Source organism: Periplaneta americana, chromosome 5 (genome assembly GCF_040183065.1).
Source record: "Periplaneta americana isolate PAMFEO1 chromosome 5, P.americana_PAMFEO1_priV1, whole genome shotgun sequence".
Lineage (NCBI taxonomy): Eukaryota > Metazoa > Arthropoda > Insecta > Blattodea > Blattidae > Periplaneta > Periplaneta americana.
This window is the reverse complement of record NC_091121.1, coordinates 110999807-111017888: the sequence shown is the minus strand read 5'-3', so window position 1 is coordinate 111017888 and position 18082 is coordinate 110999807. Positions and strand designations below refer to the sequence as shown.

Genomic DNA, 18082 nt, shown 5'->3' with positions numbered 1-18082 from the left:
TCAAGAACAATAATAATACAAAATGCCAATCAATAAAAATTATGACTTATGTAATACTCACTTATAAATGATTTATAGAGAACCCGGAGGTTCACTGTAGCCCTCACATAAGTTCACCATCGGTCCCATCCAGAGCAAGATTAATCCAGTCTCTACCACTATATCTCACCTCTCTCAAATCCATTTTTATATTGTCTCCCATCTACTCTCGGTCTCCCCAAAGGTCTTTTTCCCTCTGATCTCCCAACTAACCACTCTATATGTATTTCTGGATTCGCCCATACGTGCTACATGCCCTGCCCATCTCAAACGTCTGGATTTAATGTTTTTAATTATGTCAGGTGAAGAATAAAGTGCATAAAATTCTGCGTTGTGTGACTTTCTCCATTCTCCTGCAACTTCATGCCTCTCAGCCCGAAATATTTTCCTAAGTACCTTATTCTCGAATACCCTTAACCTCTGTTCCTCTATCTAATTGAGAGTCCAAGTTTCATAACCATATAAAGGAACCGATAATATAACTGTTTTAAAAATTCTAACTTTAAACTTTTTTTAAAGCAGGCTGGATGACGAAAGCTTCTCAACTAAATAATATCAGTTATTTCCAATATTTATTGTGCGTTTAATTTCCTACCGAATGTCATTTATTTTGTTACTATTGCTTCAAGATTTCTTTAAATTCTCCACCTCTTCAAAAGATAAATTTTCAATTTTTATATTTCCCTGTCGTACTATGTTCTGATTTATATATTACTAATTCAAAATACAAATATTATTTTCTGTAATCTCATTGAATTATAATTATATCGTTTTCTATTCCATTAACAGATATACAGAAGCTGTCGGACGCTATTGTATTTCAAAATTGAAATACACAATTACCTACAAATTGAATTACATTCGCTCTTAAATAATATAATACTCATAAAAAATGTATTAATTTGAGATGCGTTTTCTTACCAGTTTACTGAATTGAATTTCTCTTAGTAAGTTGAATAATGATTATATTTAAATATCTAAATAATTGAATTTTACTTTATAAATTATACTGCTAAGTGATTATTTTTACATTTTTAATGTACTCAGACTGACCTGTAACTTGGTAGATAAATTACAATAGTAGTCTTTTACAACGTATTTTATTATCATTACTAGTACTATTACTGTTATAATTATTATTCTTACTATTATTATTATTATTATTATTATTATTATTATTATTATTATTATTATTATTATTAGGGAACTGTGCCTAATATCGCACCCATTTTGAAAAAGTAGTATTTCAAGTATTAATATATTACATAAATTTGAAATAAATACGGATTCTTAATACGGGTTTATTATACTTATATCAGTGAGGTCAAATTTAAAAATTACTTTTATTTTCCATTTCTTTTTCAAGTACAAAAGAAAAATTGCAAAAACAGTGTTAGGAGAAATAGTGCTCCTAATATCGCACCCCTCATTTTGTAAAAAATTCATAGGGCAAATGTTAAGTTTATTGTCTAGAAACAAATTTTATTACATATTTATTATATATCTGTTGTTGGTTTAACGTACCAAAGGTCCCGGGTTCGATACCCGGCCCCGGAACAATTTTTCCCTCGAAATTATTCAAATAACTTTACAGGGAGTTATACCTGAAAGCTTGATTTGCTAAGTATAGAATGTTTGTTAATTAAACATAATCCAGATATTTAGAGAACTAAATCTAACCTTCCAAACAATAACACAATGAAACTTTTGTAGTCATCATCCCCAGAACCCACTTCATGGTACCAAATTCCACATTTAGTGCATACGATCCATTTTTCTCCCCTTTCTTCAAAAGAAAACTTCGCGTTGCAATATGGACATTCTGCATCATTTTCGCTATCTTCATCATCAATGGAGATGTATACTGGCTCATCCAACTCTTCGTCTTCTGAATCTGAAGATACCTGACTTTGTTTTTTCTGTCTCTTCCTCTGAGTAGGTACTTTATCAGTCTGCTTCTTTTGAACGCTTTTTCGTTCATATGTCTCCTTATCTGTGAGTAATTTCCTCTTAAAATCATCAGCCAATTCATTTTTATATTGTGAAGTTTTTAATAGAGCAGCAGAACCACTTTTACGTCCTCTATCAGTTGTACTTTTTGTTGTAAGTTATTTTAGGAATTGGTGAAATGTCAGGAGGTGTAACAAAAGATAGAGTTTGTCTCTCGACTAATTTTGTGGAGTTTTTGGCTCGTTGATACTACTAGAGCCTGGCCGAGGTTGGGAAGTGTTGGCATCATCTAATCTATTTGGTAAAGCTTCAGATGAATGATCACTTGATTCATGGGTATTAGGAGAAATTTCTTGAAATTCAAAGTCGCTGAAGATATGGTGGTTGCAAGGATACAGACCAGTTTTTCTGAAGCCATTTGTTGCTACAGCAACACTTGCTCCTTTATTGAAAGCTTCTCCCAATAGCACACCAACCTGGTAGTGAGTCACTACTCTGCCTGCATTTTGTTTGAGCCACTGTTCAATTGCTTGAGCATAGTAAGTTTTGAAAGGTAGCATGAATGCCACACCTAAGAGTTGCATCTTATGCGTGCAATGTAGAGGTAAGCACACAATATGAGCACCATTAACACGTGCTAGTTCGAGGAGTTCAACATTTCTAGTGTGGGAATAATGCCCATCTAACACTAGAATTACTGGGTCATCTTTCGTAGGCTTCACATTGCTGAGAATGTGATGACACCATTGAACAAAACTTTCATTCTGAATCCAGCCAGATTTGTGACAGACCGCTAAGCTACCATTTGGTGCTGCATCCAGAAGATCGGCTTTCATGTTGACCCTAGAAAAAAAACAAAAACGGGGGCAGGAAATGACCAGCTGCATTCATTTAGGTCACTCCAGTCACTAATGATCCCATATCTGCTGAAGATACAGATCCAACCTGCCTCTTACCTTTCAGACTAACTAGTTTGTTGACTTTGTGTTGAATCACTGTCAAGTCTGTCTCGTCACAGTTGTACAGTCTGTTTGGTGAATGGTTGATAATGTTCATCAATGGTTCATAAATATCAAAAAACTTAATTACGTTCTCCTGATTGAAACCTCTGATCCTTGCCATAGACGTGCTTTGTGGTTTCCGGAGACTCAATTCCTGGTGTCTTCTCAAAAAACTGTGCAGCCATTTCCGTCCTGCGGCTTCATCGTTCTTTGAAAATGGGTGGTTCAGACCATTCATAAATTCTAACTGAAAAGCCATAGTTTTTAACTCCTTTACAGATAAACCATAAAATCGCTACTCCATTTCTAAGCAATATGAAACCAAAGAATCTTCCAGTTCAAATGGAAGTACAGGTTTTATACTAAGTTTCGTGTTCACTAGTTTATCTACATCCTCCTCTTTGTTATTGACTTTATCTTTTAAAGTATACTTGGGAACATTGAAAGTATTGGAAGCACGTTGCAATCCCATGACTTTGTTCCTAACTGATATGACTGCAGCCTTCATAACCTCCTCTTTCCACAGCTTACGACGTTTTGGCTTAATCTACAATGGCAATTTTTAAGAACCTTCGAATTACCAGATTCATTGTAGGATTATAATAGTTTGCAGTAACATCGTCCTAATATCGCACTGTGCGATAATAGGAAAACAGTAAGTGTGCGATATTGGGCAAATAACATACACGAAACATAATAGTTTTTTTCAGTAAAAATAAAACGTTTATATTTCTTTAACTGAATAAAAATATTACACGACTAATCAAATCAAACTAACAGCATATAAAAGTTTCGCTCTTTACCGTTGATTGTATAATCGTCCTTATCATCACACACTACAAATACTTTCCCATTGCCTATTCCTGACTCAAGGCGTGTAATATGTATTGAAGCTCTCAGCAATCCACGTGCGGGCGCTAACGTTCCTTGTAATTGAATTGAATAAGCTGCTATTCCATTCAGGGTCTTATGCCTGTTCTGAAATCATAAACCATGGGGTGCGATATTAGGCGCATGTGCGATAATAGGCACAGTTCCCTTACTATTATTACTTGTGTATTTGTATTAATAGAAGGCCTGAATTGAGGAACATCACAAGTCCATTGAAGTAAATTGTTCAGGAGAGCAATAAAACTATATACTTGGCATATAAGAGTAGGTATTGAATCAAATAGTTGTATGATTAAAAACCACAGGCTTAGAGTCGAACTTAGATTATTCTTTTTTACATAACGGTAGCCAATAGAGAACTCATCATGTCAGATAAAAAGTAAAATTCGGTAAGTTTTGTACTTGGGATGTTTGTCAATTAAGGTCTTCAATAATTGGAGAGTGTGATCTCAAAAATGCGTTCAGTCCATTTTTATGAAGGGACGGGGCTAGCTTTTTTTATCCGTCGGTCTACAGACTGAGCGAATTTTTCAAGTGGCATGCACAATAACAGAAACCTTTAGACAAGGACTGGCGCTGTTTCGGAAGAAAAGAAGCTTAAAATACAACGATAGAGGCCTCAAGAAAAACTTAACTCTATAGCTAATGTATAAATTATAAAAGTGCCAAAGAGATAGGTTTGGAAGTAAATTCCAAAAACACAAAGTATATGATTATGTCTCGTGACCAGAATATTGTACGAAATTGAAATATAAAAATTGGAGATTTATTCTTCGAAGAGGTGGAAAAATTCAAATATCTTGGAGCAACAGTAACAAATATAAATGACATTCGGGAGGAAATAAACGCAGAATCAATATGGGAAATGCCTGTGATTATTAGGTTGAAAAGCTTTTGTCACCCAGTCTGCTGTCAAAAAATGTGAAAGTTAAAATTTATAAAACAGTTAAATTACGGTTCTTCTGTATAGTTGTGAAACATGGACTCTCACTTCGAGAGAGGAACAGAGATTAAGGGTGTTTGAGAATAAAATTCTTAGGAAAATCTTTTGGGGCTAAGAGGGATGAAGTTACAGGAGAATGGAGAAAGTTACACAACGCAGAACTGAACGCATTGTATTCTTCACCTGACATAATTAAGAACATTAAATCCAGATATTTGAGATGGGCAGGGCATGTAGCACGTATGGGCGAATCTAGAAATGCATATAGAGTGCAAGGTGGGAGGCCGGAGGTAAAAAGATCTTTGGGGAGGCCGAGACGTAGGTGGGAGGATAATATTAAAAAGAATTTGAGGGATGTGGAATGTGATGATAGAGACTGAATTAATGTTGCACATGGTAGGGATCGTTGGCGGGCTTATGTGAGGGCGGCAATGAACCTCCGGGTTCCTTAAAAGTCATTTGTAAGTAAGTTGTAATGTTAGGTAATTATTTTCTGTACTAGAAAAGCACTGAATAATATCTGTATACGTGAACATTTATCTTGTGCCCTACTGTGACTGAATGTTTACATGTTAAAGTGAGGAGTACTTGCACTCTCCATATCGCATTCCCCTCGATTTACACAAAACAGTCGCCCGTGCGTTTGTAACTTCATGCGTTTCGGTACCCTGGGCCGATGTCTGCTTATTAGGTGGAATTCATAAATCCCAATAGTAGTACGATAGCAAGGATGTTGACTTTCTAAGGTCAAATTAAATACTGTAGGCCTATAAAAACTGCGGCAGCTCAAACGAACGTTAATATGACAAAACTAACCGCAAAAGTTGAATTTATTGCAGATTAGTTCACAAAGACGTGGTCAATTTTTATTTCTCTCACTCGGTTCGTTATATCTCTTGAGGAATAATTCATGTAATAGGCAAATAAATAACGTGCACTCTCCAAACTATAATTCAGTTTTACAAACAAAAACTTGCTTTCGAAACACTTCACCACTTTAATGTTCTCATAAAAGTGAAATGCATTTGGTTTGTATATTTTAAGTCATATCTTTGTATCTAGCAAAACCCATGTCCTCAATAGAAGACTCGCACGCATGCACATTCATGTTATATGAAACTTTAATTATCTAAAAATTGTTTGAATAACAAATTACCTCTCGCCCGTATGACGACGGCACAAACAACGCATCCTTTTATCTTCTAGTTTGAAGCCTCGTTAAGCCGCCTCGTCCATTAACAAAAGCTCTAGCGTTGAACAGCGCCGAGAGAAGATAATTCCAAACAAACAAAATAATATTTTAATATAATCCCATAAATTAAAACAACACTAAGCTTACATAGATAAAACCCGTGCTCACGATGTTGTGCAAATAGTTTTCAGGGAGACCGGCTCCCTTCTTTGGAGACCCAGGGTGAGGAGAACTCTCTCGTCGACTAATAACTGTGCTATGTAAGGGGATTATTCACTTTGTCTCCTGTTGAGTTTCGCTCGGTTTGCCTAGGTTAAAAGCTAAGCCACCTGTTATGGACCGAGCATTATTTACAATTAGGAGCTACTTCGTAGGTGAACATTCGTACTAGACACCAAAACAATTTCTGTTATTTCAGCTTGTAATTGCGTTGTAGAAGGCTTCAGAGTACATTCTATTTCAATTGCAAGGGCAACCCACACGCCATAAATGCGCTGCGGGATTCCGTAGCCTGAAAGTGGATATACCGATTACTAGAGTAGGCATTCTTATGCAATATCACATACAAAATTATTAATGCAAATATGTACTAGAATACAGTGAAATATGTAGTTAAATATGTCATTTAATATGTATTATTAAATAAAAGCAAACCCCATGATAGGCGAAATTTTCCCAGAGGGTGGCGAGAGGTTAAGACTCTCATCCTTACAAACAGTGAGGGAAGTGAGACGGTATGTGACGATGGCCAGAAAACATACCGTTAGTGAAAAATGACATACCGTCACTGAAAAAATGTGATCGTAAAAATTTGTTTATACATTTCTTCACAACAAAGAGTAGGGTAAAGTTGCCTAATTCCGTGATGCCCCTAATCCCGTTTTACATTTTTTTAAATTGAATATCAGTCAAAGCTTTTACGTTCGACCATAATTCCAGAACATCTTTCTCGAAAGAATGCATCCTTCGCCTATGTGCCCGCCGCCTTTACCCCAAGGAAATGCCCCTGTCTTCCTGGTACTCATTTCTGTTAGAGTAGCGGTCATCAGCACAGTGTACATTCTGGCTAGCGTCTCTTATCCGCGGATAAGAGACTGCACTATGGTGCATCCGTGGCTGCTGGCGGATATGCTCTCTCCCTCTTTCTGCTGCACGACGCATTGCTAAAGGCTGGTTCACAATAAACCGGGAACGGAAACGACAACGAGAACGGAAATATATTTACTTTAACAATATTTTCGTTCTCGTTTCCGCTTTCGGTTTATTGTCAATCAGTCTTTATCCGTTACCCATTTCAGCGAGGGGTGACGACCACTGTGTTAGAGGCTGAGTAAACGTAGGGCCATAGTGCGGCTGTAACGATTAGATGAATGAAAAAATTCATGACCCCATCGGGACGAACCCATGACCTTCCGACTTATAGCGTTACACCTTTACCGCGACGCTACCATACGTCGCCATACTATTAAATAGATAAATTAATATTTTACTAATTAACAAATATCACGTTTACAATGTAATGACACATACACTGATGAATTACCTGTATCTTGCTACACATTGATATACTATAGCTACATATTATATTTTATGGGATTGTTGATGTCATTTGTCAAACATCATAATGCTTGTAGGTAGAAAATACTTTCCAAGAGACAGGATGTGACTGAGACTTATTTTAAAAATCCTAATTTGAAAACAAAAATCGTTTCCAATATGTCGTTTTTTGTGTAAAGCTGTCAAAAAAAAGTGGAGGAAGATGGACTAAATATTGAATCGTGGCTTTTGGTTTGGTTTTTAAACTTTTAATTGTTTGAATTTTCTAAGGCAGACACCAGTATGCTTGTGTTGTTGATGCCATAAAAGATATATTTGTCGAATAAAAAATTGTTCTTTCTTTCCATATGCAGCCATAATGTCATACTAAATAATGATAAAGTACATGTACATTCATGAACCTGATGTTAATTACTATAAGTCATAAAAGAGACAGCAGCAATTATATTTTCTTCTATCTTATTAAAAAAACATAAAAAGCACTCGTTGGTGTTCAAACGCACGATATCATGGTACACATTTAACATGCAGTCAAGCAACTCATTTTGAATCATTTTAAAAGCAACCTTAATTGCTGTTGACTTGGTTAAGTGTTCTTTTTTAAATTTCCTTATCTAACTGGAACTGAAGCGAACTATTTCACGAAACACAACCCTATAGCCCAGTGGTCGTCAGCAGTCGCTGAAATGTGCAAAGGGTAAGCGGTGCCGTCCCGTATGCACCGTCGTGCAGCAGGAAGAGGTAGAGAGCATTCCCGCTAGCACCTACGAGTGCACCATGGTGCATTGTATTCTCTGCGAGTAAGAGATACTAGCCCCAGGGTGCTCTGTGCTGACGACCCCTGCTATAGTCTATCGTGAGTCCTCGGATTAATCGTGTCCTCTTAATACAAAAATCAGTGCCGCATAGTATTTATACAAAATGTATTATTAAATTTAGGACATATCTGTTTTCCTCAACCTGCTCTTTGTGTTTAGCAATCGCGAGGCTGTTATTATTTTATCCCTTAGACCTACTTGTACTAAATCTGTAACACCTACTTTCGACTAGTTCACCTCGGAACAGAACACATGGGAAACAGAAGACCGCATTTTCCATATCTCATTCACAAAACCAGTTGTTTTTTTTTTTAATAAATATCCAAGTTGAATTTGCCAGATCAGTTAACTTTAGCACTTTGATGTTCTGGTGAATATTTAAATGCCGTGTAAGTTAATTATTAAACACGAAGTTAGTTTTCATAATAGTATTAATGTTGAAAGCAGAGATTTTAATAAAATGATAACTGAATTAATTTCTATACAACATTACATAACACGATAACACTTCACATGTTTACAGTTTTACACTACAGTTAGAAATATACTGAAATAAAAGCATTTTGAAACAAAGTATTTTATCCTCCTGAGTCGTGAGAGTACAGTATATTATACTATACTTCATACATCATTATGATATAAGATGTATGTGCAGACTTTCGCAGTATAGCATAATGTACCTACCTTTGTACCCTAATTGTAACCTGCAAGAAATTTTTCATCATTTTCTCTTATTTCAGTGGCTTTTTATTTTTAAGTGTAGAATTATATTTAACTTTAAAAGTAAAACGAGAAATGTCTCAGGACTCAGGAGGTTAAGAAATCGGAAGGGACTTTATTATTTTATTTTTGCAGCCCCTTCTATAATAAAGTTATTCCAGCAAAGCAGGAGGATAGGAAGAGTGCGAGGAGTAAGGGAGTGAGATGGTAAATGCGGTTGTATACAGTTACCCAAGCATTTCAAAAAGAGAGCGGCAAACTGTGCATGGCACGTTTATGCTCAAATGGACGGGAGAAAATGAACACTGCGCGCGCATCCCATTACATTTCTTATTGGACGTAGTGCCTGGCACAGATCCAAGCTACAAACAGTGGTTACAATTTGGTTGACGGCAACGATGATGTTGGCGGTAGAGTTTGCAATATAAACATAACTTGTTTCTCTCTGGTTTTGAGCGGAAAATATGAATTTTCCGTTTCTCTCCTTTCTTCTGGAAGTACTATGATACGATGGCACTGCCTCTAAAGCCGCCTCTGATTTCATTTATCATATGAAATAGTTAAAAATCGACCTGGGTGAAGTCTTGGCTTAGTACGAGGCGTGTTCTTAAAGTAAGTTCCGTTTTCAATTATAGCCGTCGCATCGCTGCAGTCGTTGTTTTGTGCATGCGTGTTTTCTTCTTCAGTCCTCAGACAAGCTGTGCATGCAGTTTCAGAGCTTCAGTCCGTGTGTGTGGTTAGTTGTGATCAGTTGAAATGTTTAAAGTGATCGAGCACCCCGCCGACTGTGAGATGCGGTCTGTTATCCGTTTCTTGAATGTGAGAAACATCAAACCAGCTGACATTCATCGTCAACTTTGTGAGGTGTATGGTGATGATGCCATTAGTGATGGAATGGTCAGGAGATGGCCACACAGAGCTCGTGACACCCAAAATCTCATCTCGAAATTTGGTTGGGAACAAATTGTCCATCCCCCTACAGCCCGGATTTGGCTCCGAGTGACTTTCATCTTTTCCTGCACCTCAAGAAGTTCCTCTGTGGTCAACGTTTTGATGGCGACGATGAAGTGAAAACAGCAGTGCGGGAGTGGTTCGCATCGCAGGCGGGCGAATTCTACAATGAGGGGATAGAAAGACTTGTGCGACGACTCGATAAATGCCTCAATATTGGTGGAGATTATGTTGAGAATTAATTGAAATGTGAGGAATACAATGGAACAAAAATGATTTGTAAATATCTTCCCGTTTACTTACTACACCCTTTTGGAACTTACTTTAAGAACACGCCTCGTACTTGTTGATATGGGAAGATTTTGGGGATATGGGAAGGTTTTCAGCTATCTGTCTGACGATGGTACCTGGCGGCCCGCTGGCCGCATCCGATTAGCGACGTGATTCATTCCGGTCCTGGGGAGTCTGAGGTTTATTTTCAAAATCGTAACTTTTACTATTATATTGACACAGTATTCAATCTTTATCAGGACTCTTCACAAGTTTATAGTGTTTTCCAGTAGATTCTATATATTTTCACTGTGTTGAATATTCTCTTTTAAAGTTTCAAGTTGCCCCCTAAAACATAGGACTTGCGTTGAAGTTCCAAAAAGAGCAAAATAAGCTCACTACAACTCTACTCTAAGCGCCATGATCTGTTGAAACTGAAACAAAAGATCGAAATGATTAAGAGGGATGGATTTATAACACCGTAAAATAATAATGATCGCTCCCTGATAGCTGGCTCGCATGGGATGGGGTATTTACTGTTTCTTAACATCACGACTTTTGTAAAGGAATCTTTTACATTGAATAAAGACCACAAATTACAGTGCTTAGTATGTTTTCAAGTGCTGTTTATTTTTAATTGGATATTTAACGACGTTGTACAATGGTCCTTCATGGGCTGTCGTGCCTCGGATTATTATTATCTAATACTTCTTTATTCCCTGAAGAAGATGGCAGAGCTAGCCATCGAAAGCTTGGAAGCAAACCTCCAACTCACCTGGCTGGGAACCCGAGAAGAGTTATTCTACTTCAAACACCGGGAAAGCCTCAAGTCATACATAATATTAGGTATATTATTTAACGTCGAAGGAATTGGTGACAGCGAAATTTTATTTGGCGAGGTGAGGCCGAGGATTCGCCATATTTCACCTGACATTCGCCATGTTATCACATATTCTTTGAGTGGCATCCTCCTAATTTTAAGTGGATTTTAAATCATTGCTTTCTCATATATTCAGAAATCACATTTTTATCAATAAAATGGTTGTGTAGAAGTATTTCAAAATGTTGACTCATAGTGTGCCGGAGATATGTTACGATGACGTAAACTTCAATACAAAATATACTAATCGCTGTGAAAGCAGAAGGCTGATATAGATTTTTTATTTATATCTCTGCGTCTGCGTAACGTCCAAGTTTGTGGTGAGGAGGAAGAGAGGTAACAAAAGATTATATTATACTGTGAGAAAAAGTATGTCTAAATCTCACCTTAGACTCAAGGAATCAATGAATCAATGCATACCCAAGAATGGAGGTAACCAGTTCACTTTTGTTATGCTTTTTAGTACTCTGACGACCACGATCAAGACAAGTCACATGAAATTTAACGGTCACTCACCGACAACATCTATAACCGTTTTAGTGCTGCGTCCATTTCATCATATTCGATTGTAATGTCTCATAAAACTAGTCAACAAATTGAAAGTTTTTTCCTGTATCTGGTTTGTAAATCGGTGGTTCACCTAATTTTGGGGGGCTTAATTCAATGGACAAACTCGTTTCTTTCTATCACATCATATTTTCTAGATACACAGCACTGACACAAAGGCAGTAGTGTAATATTGGCAAACAGTGAGGACCCACGAAAGTATTATTGGTAACATAAAAAATGATATATAAAAACTGCACTACAATAATTCACAGTAATCCAAGATCTTATTATTTACAATGTTTAATGACCATTTCTTCCAGCAAAATTGGATGACAGTGCTTTCCTTTTGTATGGTTTCTCACCCTTCTCCCTAAAAAGAACCCAACAGTGATCAACCATCATTGAAGGGTTCCAGTGTCCTTGGTAACGGCGCTCCATGGTAATAATGTCTTGGCTAAAGCGTTCACCTTGTTCGTCGCTACAAGTACAACAGTTTTTTTTAAGTCAGGGTGCAAGTGGAAAAAAATGAATTTTCAGTGACATTTTACACCCCATATTCTTGTTGTTATCCAGTAGACCAGCAATATGGAAACATATTCTTTTGAGAACTTGTTCCACTGTAGGCCTATATTACGTCCAAATACAGAGTGTAACCAACATTACCACTAATTTATTAGGCAATTTCCCTGGAAAAATGAGAACACAAAAAAAATTGGCTATAAAATCCTGTATAAAACTATAATATCCCAAAAACTTTACATGATACAGTAATTCCGAAGGCATATTTGAAGAATATATATATATATAGTTTATTTAACGACGCTCGCAACTGCAGAGGTTATATCAGCGTTGTTAGTGTGCCGTAATGGTGTCCCGCAGGAGTTCTTTTACATGCCAGTAATTTACTGGCATGAGCCTGTCGCATTTAAGCACACTTAAATGCCATCGACCTGGGTTGGAATCGAACCCGAAACCTCGAGCACAGAAGGCCAGCGCTATACCAACTACACTACCGAGGTCGACGGCATATTTGAATTCTGCAATCAAATATTGATATGAATTATTTATGTATCACACACCAAATGCAAAATGGCTGTCAATCAGTAATCAGCAATTTGATCATCGTTATATAACATGTTTCATGCTTCCGGGTAGCCTTTAAAAGCTGCGCTCCAGCGTTTAAATTAATGCAAAAATGAGAATCTAATATCGACCATCCGCCAACTGCCACCACTAGATCTACTAGATGCTCTTATTTTGCAATAGCCTATATCTGTTCTTTCCTGTACGCGAATGGATATTTGAGAACTCACACTTGTGATGCTACTGAAAATCTTACCAAACACACAAGTGGACTGTCCAGGCCTATATGAAATTTGAACACGGGGCGCACTGCATGACATTAGTGAATATTTTCCAACCTTCGCGCAGCAATCATAGCATGTGAGTATTGAGTTTCCATGCAACTTTAATTTGAGTCAGTTCTCTGAATACGGGAAAGCTAACTGAATGAAAACGCTATTATGAACATTCAATAATAGTTTAGTAATACCAGAACTGGACGATATAAAATCGCTAGAATTATGAATTAGGCTTTGAAATTAGATACAAATACACGTTCCATTACAAAGTGAAATTAACCACTAGGCATATTGTATGTATTCATTTGGTTAAATCATTTAGCAAAATATATTCCTGATAATACGTTCTGCTGCGTAATAAAGCTTTTTGTCAGTGTAATTTTAACTCTGTAAATTTGCGTGCATACACTCATTGACACAATGCAATGTGTCCTATTTGAATACACATCGCCATCAAGAAACGTGTAGCGCATCGAATAGAAATACTGTAGTGCTAAATATATGATGAGATTCTTATATCAGTCTGTATATGAGTGTATGTTGAATCACAGCAACAGCAACAAAACTAGTAATAATAATAATAATAATAATAATAATAATAATAATAATAATAATAATAATAATAATAATAATACTTACTTACTTACTGGCTTTTAAGAAAATCTGCAGGTTCATTGCAGCCCTCACATAAGCCCGCCATTGGTCCCTATCCTGTGCAAGATTAATCCAGTCTCTATCATCATATCCCACCTCCCTAAAATCCATTTTAATATTATCTTCCTATCTACGTCTTGGCCTCCCCAAAGGTCGTTTCCCCTCCGGTCTCCCAACTAACACTGTATATGCATTTCTGGATTCGCCCATACGTGCTACATGCCCTGCCCATCTCAAACATCTGGATTTAATGTTCCTAATTATGTCAGCTGAAGAATACAATGCGTGCAGTTCTGTGTTGTGTAACTTTCTCCATTCTCCTGTAACTACATCCCTCTTAGCACCGAATATTTTCCTAAGAACCTTATTCTCAAACAACCTTAACCTATGTTCCTCTCTCAAAGTGAAAGTCCAAGTTTCACAACCATAAAGAACAACCGGTAATATAACTGTTTTATAAATTCTAACTTTCAGATTTTTTGACAGCAGACTAGATAACAAAAGCTTCTCAATCGAATAATTACAGGCATTTCCCATATTTATTCTGTGTTTAATTTCTTGCCGAGTATAATTTATATTTGTTACTGTTGCTCCCAGGTATTTGAATTTTTCCACGTCTTCAAAAGATAAATTTCCAATTTTTATATTTCCATTTCGTACAATATTCTCGTCACGAGACATAATCATATACTTTGTCTTTTCGGGATTTACTTCCAACCTATCTCTTTACTTGCTTCAAGTAAAATTCCCGTGTTTTCCGTAATCGTTTGTGGATTTTCTCCTAATATATTCATGTCATCCGCATAGACAAGCAGTTGATGTAACCCTTTCAATTCCAAGCTCTCTCTGTTATCCTGGACTTTCCTAATGGCATACTGTAGAGCAAAGTTAAAAAGTAATGGTGATAGTGCGTCTCCTTGCTTTAGCCCACAGTGAATTGGAAACGCATCTGACAGAAATTGACCTATATGGACCCTGCTGTACGTTTCACTGAGACAATAATAATAATAATAATAATAATAATAATAATAATAATAATAATAATAATAATAATAGTAATAATAATAGTAATAATAATAATAGTAATAATAATAATAGCAGTAATAATAATAATAATAATAATAATAATAATAATAATAATAATAATAATATATAATGCTATCAGGTTGTAGGCGCCATTGTCTGTTCCTAACCTGTATTTTATCGGTCTAGATGTTTCTTCAAAAATCGAACTTGGGTTCTTTTTTCACAGGGTAGTATTGCTAGATTTATTATATATTGTACTGTAATCTGCTTCCGTTCACTCAATGTTTTGAGTCCAATTACAACATTAAATTTGAATTCTGCCGAAAACTGAGTTGACTGTGTCAGATCCGATAAAATTTCTAATTTTTATTTCCTAGTCTCGTCATGTATATTTTGCAGTTTTTCATACAAATGTAATTTCAGCTGCACTTAACCCGGATTTATCTTGTGCTCTTTTAGCGAAAATCTCACATCCATATAGAAGTGTGGGTAACCAAACTGTTGCGTATTTTCCGTCAGGTATTATATTTCTGAATTAGGGATGGTTTGAGAATTTAGTTGATGTTACCGGATATTTCGAGAAATTTGCAATGTTTCTGTTTATATATTTTTTTGTTATGAAATAGTACATACAAAATTGATAAAGGTATATATTTGATCAATTATTTCATTGTTTATTACAATTTTACTTTTAATCAGGGTTCCCTCCTTTCAAAGACATTGATTTTGTCTCAGATTAATTAAATTTTAAATTTAAACATGAGACCAATAACATTGGCTTACCACAAGGATCCTGAATTCTAGAAAACAGAAATTTCTAGATGTTTGCAGAGCAGCACTGTAAGTTGTGTATAAATTTTGAAAATATATATATATATATATATATAGGCCTAACTTCTAATTAAAACTGAACATTTTGAATTTTTTGCCATTTTAATCTCGTCGCTGTAAAGGGCGGCGGTGCTACGATCATCCACTCCTCCTCTTTATCTTTCTTATATTGGCTGCTTTCGCCAGGTGGACGGCACATTGGAAGGATTGGATGTGCGCAGTGGAAGACTTTTAGAAATGAATAGTGTGAATTTGTAAAACAAATAATTAACAATAATAAGTAACAATGTACATAAATGGAAAATGAAATAACAATAAATATGAAATAGGTGAGTGAAAATAGGACAAAGTAATCTGAAATGATATCCCCAGGATATGTAAATCATGTAAGTATCACAAGACTGAGGCCAACACACTTATAAGTGATTAAACCATCAAATGTGGCCGTCTCTCGACAATCAGTGACTAACCTAATAACCATATGTTCATGAACCACTCTCTAAATATATATATATATATATATATATATATATATATATATATAAACTATCTGAGTATGAATCTGAAAGCAACACCCAGCCAGCACATTAACTTAATACATGATCCATTCGACCATAGATACCACTCAATCTGAGTAACCAAACTATAAATACATATACATTCAATAAGAGAGAAACTCTACCCAGCATAAGGCATTACATGACTGATCACTATACATTACCCATTGCACATATTGCTCACATAAACTGTGCAAATTGCACTAACACAAATCTCTGCACTTTACAAAATGAACACCCAACGGAGAGAGAGAGAGGGATGGAGACAGATACACGTAATAAGTAACGGACGATAATTCCAATCTCAAGGATCGTTTAAATAGCAACAAACTCGACGCATATGATAACAAAATAGCGTCGAAGGAAACCAACAAGCAAATGGAGCAGGAAAAACACTAAAACAATATGTGAGACCGTAACCGCTGCTCTATCACTCTAACCGTCTCGGAACATGAACTCACGTTTCAAATCATATCTCATAACATAATTCCCAAAGCAATTTACCTCAAACACATATATCTCACAAATATGTTACTCGATGCAAATACTAAAACTTGCCCCCAAGACGTATCACTAGCAAGCGATATATCAAACTACGATCCACTAAAATCCCAAACACACACGACGCAATTTAACTACTGCACTGATCTATCTCCAGCACATACAAAGCCCGAGTCACGTTATCTATATCTGCCGCGTACCAAAATCCTAAGACTTGTTAAATGTTTCTGCCGCGTACGAGAGCTTGAATCTGAGCCAACTGTTTCCGTATATCTCCCGCGTACGAGAGGCTACGTCTTGTTAAGTGTATCTGCCGCGTACCGGAACCCGAGCGACGCTCCGTGTATCTCCATTAAAACAGGTAAACTCTCTCCCCCTCTATCGTGAGACTTAATGAACCGGCCAATAGGGTTATTTGGAAAGAACAAATGAAAGGATTGATAGCGTAATCTATACTGTGAAGTCTGAGAGCGCTCTGACGGATGAAGTGACGTACTAGGTGAACGGCCGTAGTCGTGGGCACGGCTCATCGCGTGCAAACAAAATAGTCTGAATTTCTTTCAAAATAAAATAGGAAACTCAGTATATGTTTTGTTTTGCAGGAGGATTCAACATTCATGACTAGATGTCGGACTTTTAGGCTCGTTAAGCGTAGGCTGAAACATACGTCCTTTAATCCACCTAGTTTTAGACAATATCATTGCTCGAGAGATTCCCGTGTTGCATATATTTAGGAATTTCTACATGAAATTTTTGCAACCTATCTTATTCTAGCCTGAAATCCGAAATATATTCATGACTAATATTTCTATTAAGGGGAGCGGATGGTATGTTTTTGTGAAAAATAAGTAAATTAAAAAAAAATTCTCTAAAATGCTCTGTGATATGTGTGGAATGCATAGCATAATATTTTGTGGGTATTTGTGCCCTTATCAGATGTTGAGACGCCATTTTTAAACTTCCTGCGTTATGGATTTTTAAATTACTCGCCCCTTTTTATTGTTGTTTCCGGTAAATTGAATTTAAAAAAAAAAAAACTTTTTTGTCTTTAAAATACTATTTGATATGTGTGGAATGCATTGCATAACATTTCGTGTGTATTTGTGCCCTTATGGGATGTTGAGACGCCATTTTTAAACTTCCTGCGCTATGGATTTTTAAATCACCCGCCCCCTTTTATCGGTTTACGGTAACTTCATTTTTTTTGCCACATTGCCAAACAAAAATGGATATAACTTCTGAACTATAAAAGATATATGCATGAAATTTAGAACACACATTCTTTAGACTAGTAGAAAACGTTTCTCTGTAACAGAATTTTGTTAATTGATTTCATTTTAAAACTACGTCCATTTGTTTGCAAGAAAGGAAATCAGAAAAGTGTTATTAAA

The 18082-nt window shown here is 36.2% G+C and overlaps 1 protein-coding gene across 1 annotated transcript in view; it reads left to right on the top strand.

Moving 5' to 3' along the window:
* The window catches only part of LOC138700432 (neurotrimin-like), an 886160-nt gene that overhangs the window by 194064 nt on the left and 674014 nt on the right, over positions 1–18082 (top strand). The gene's annotated exons all lie outside the window — the stretch shown is intronic.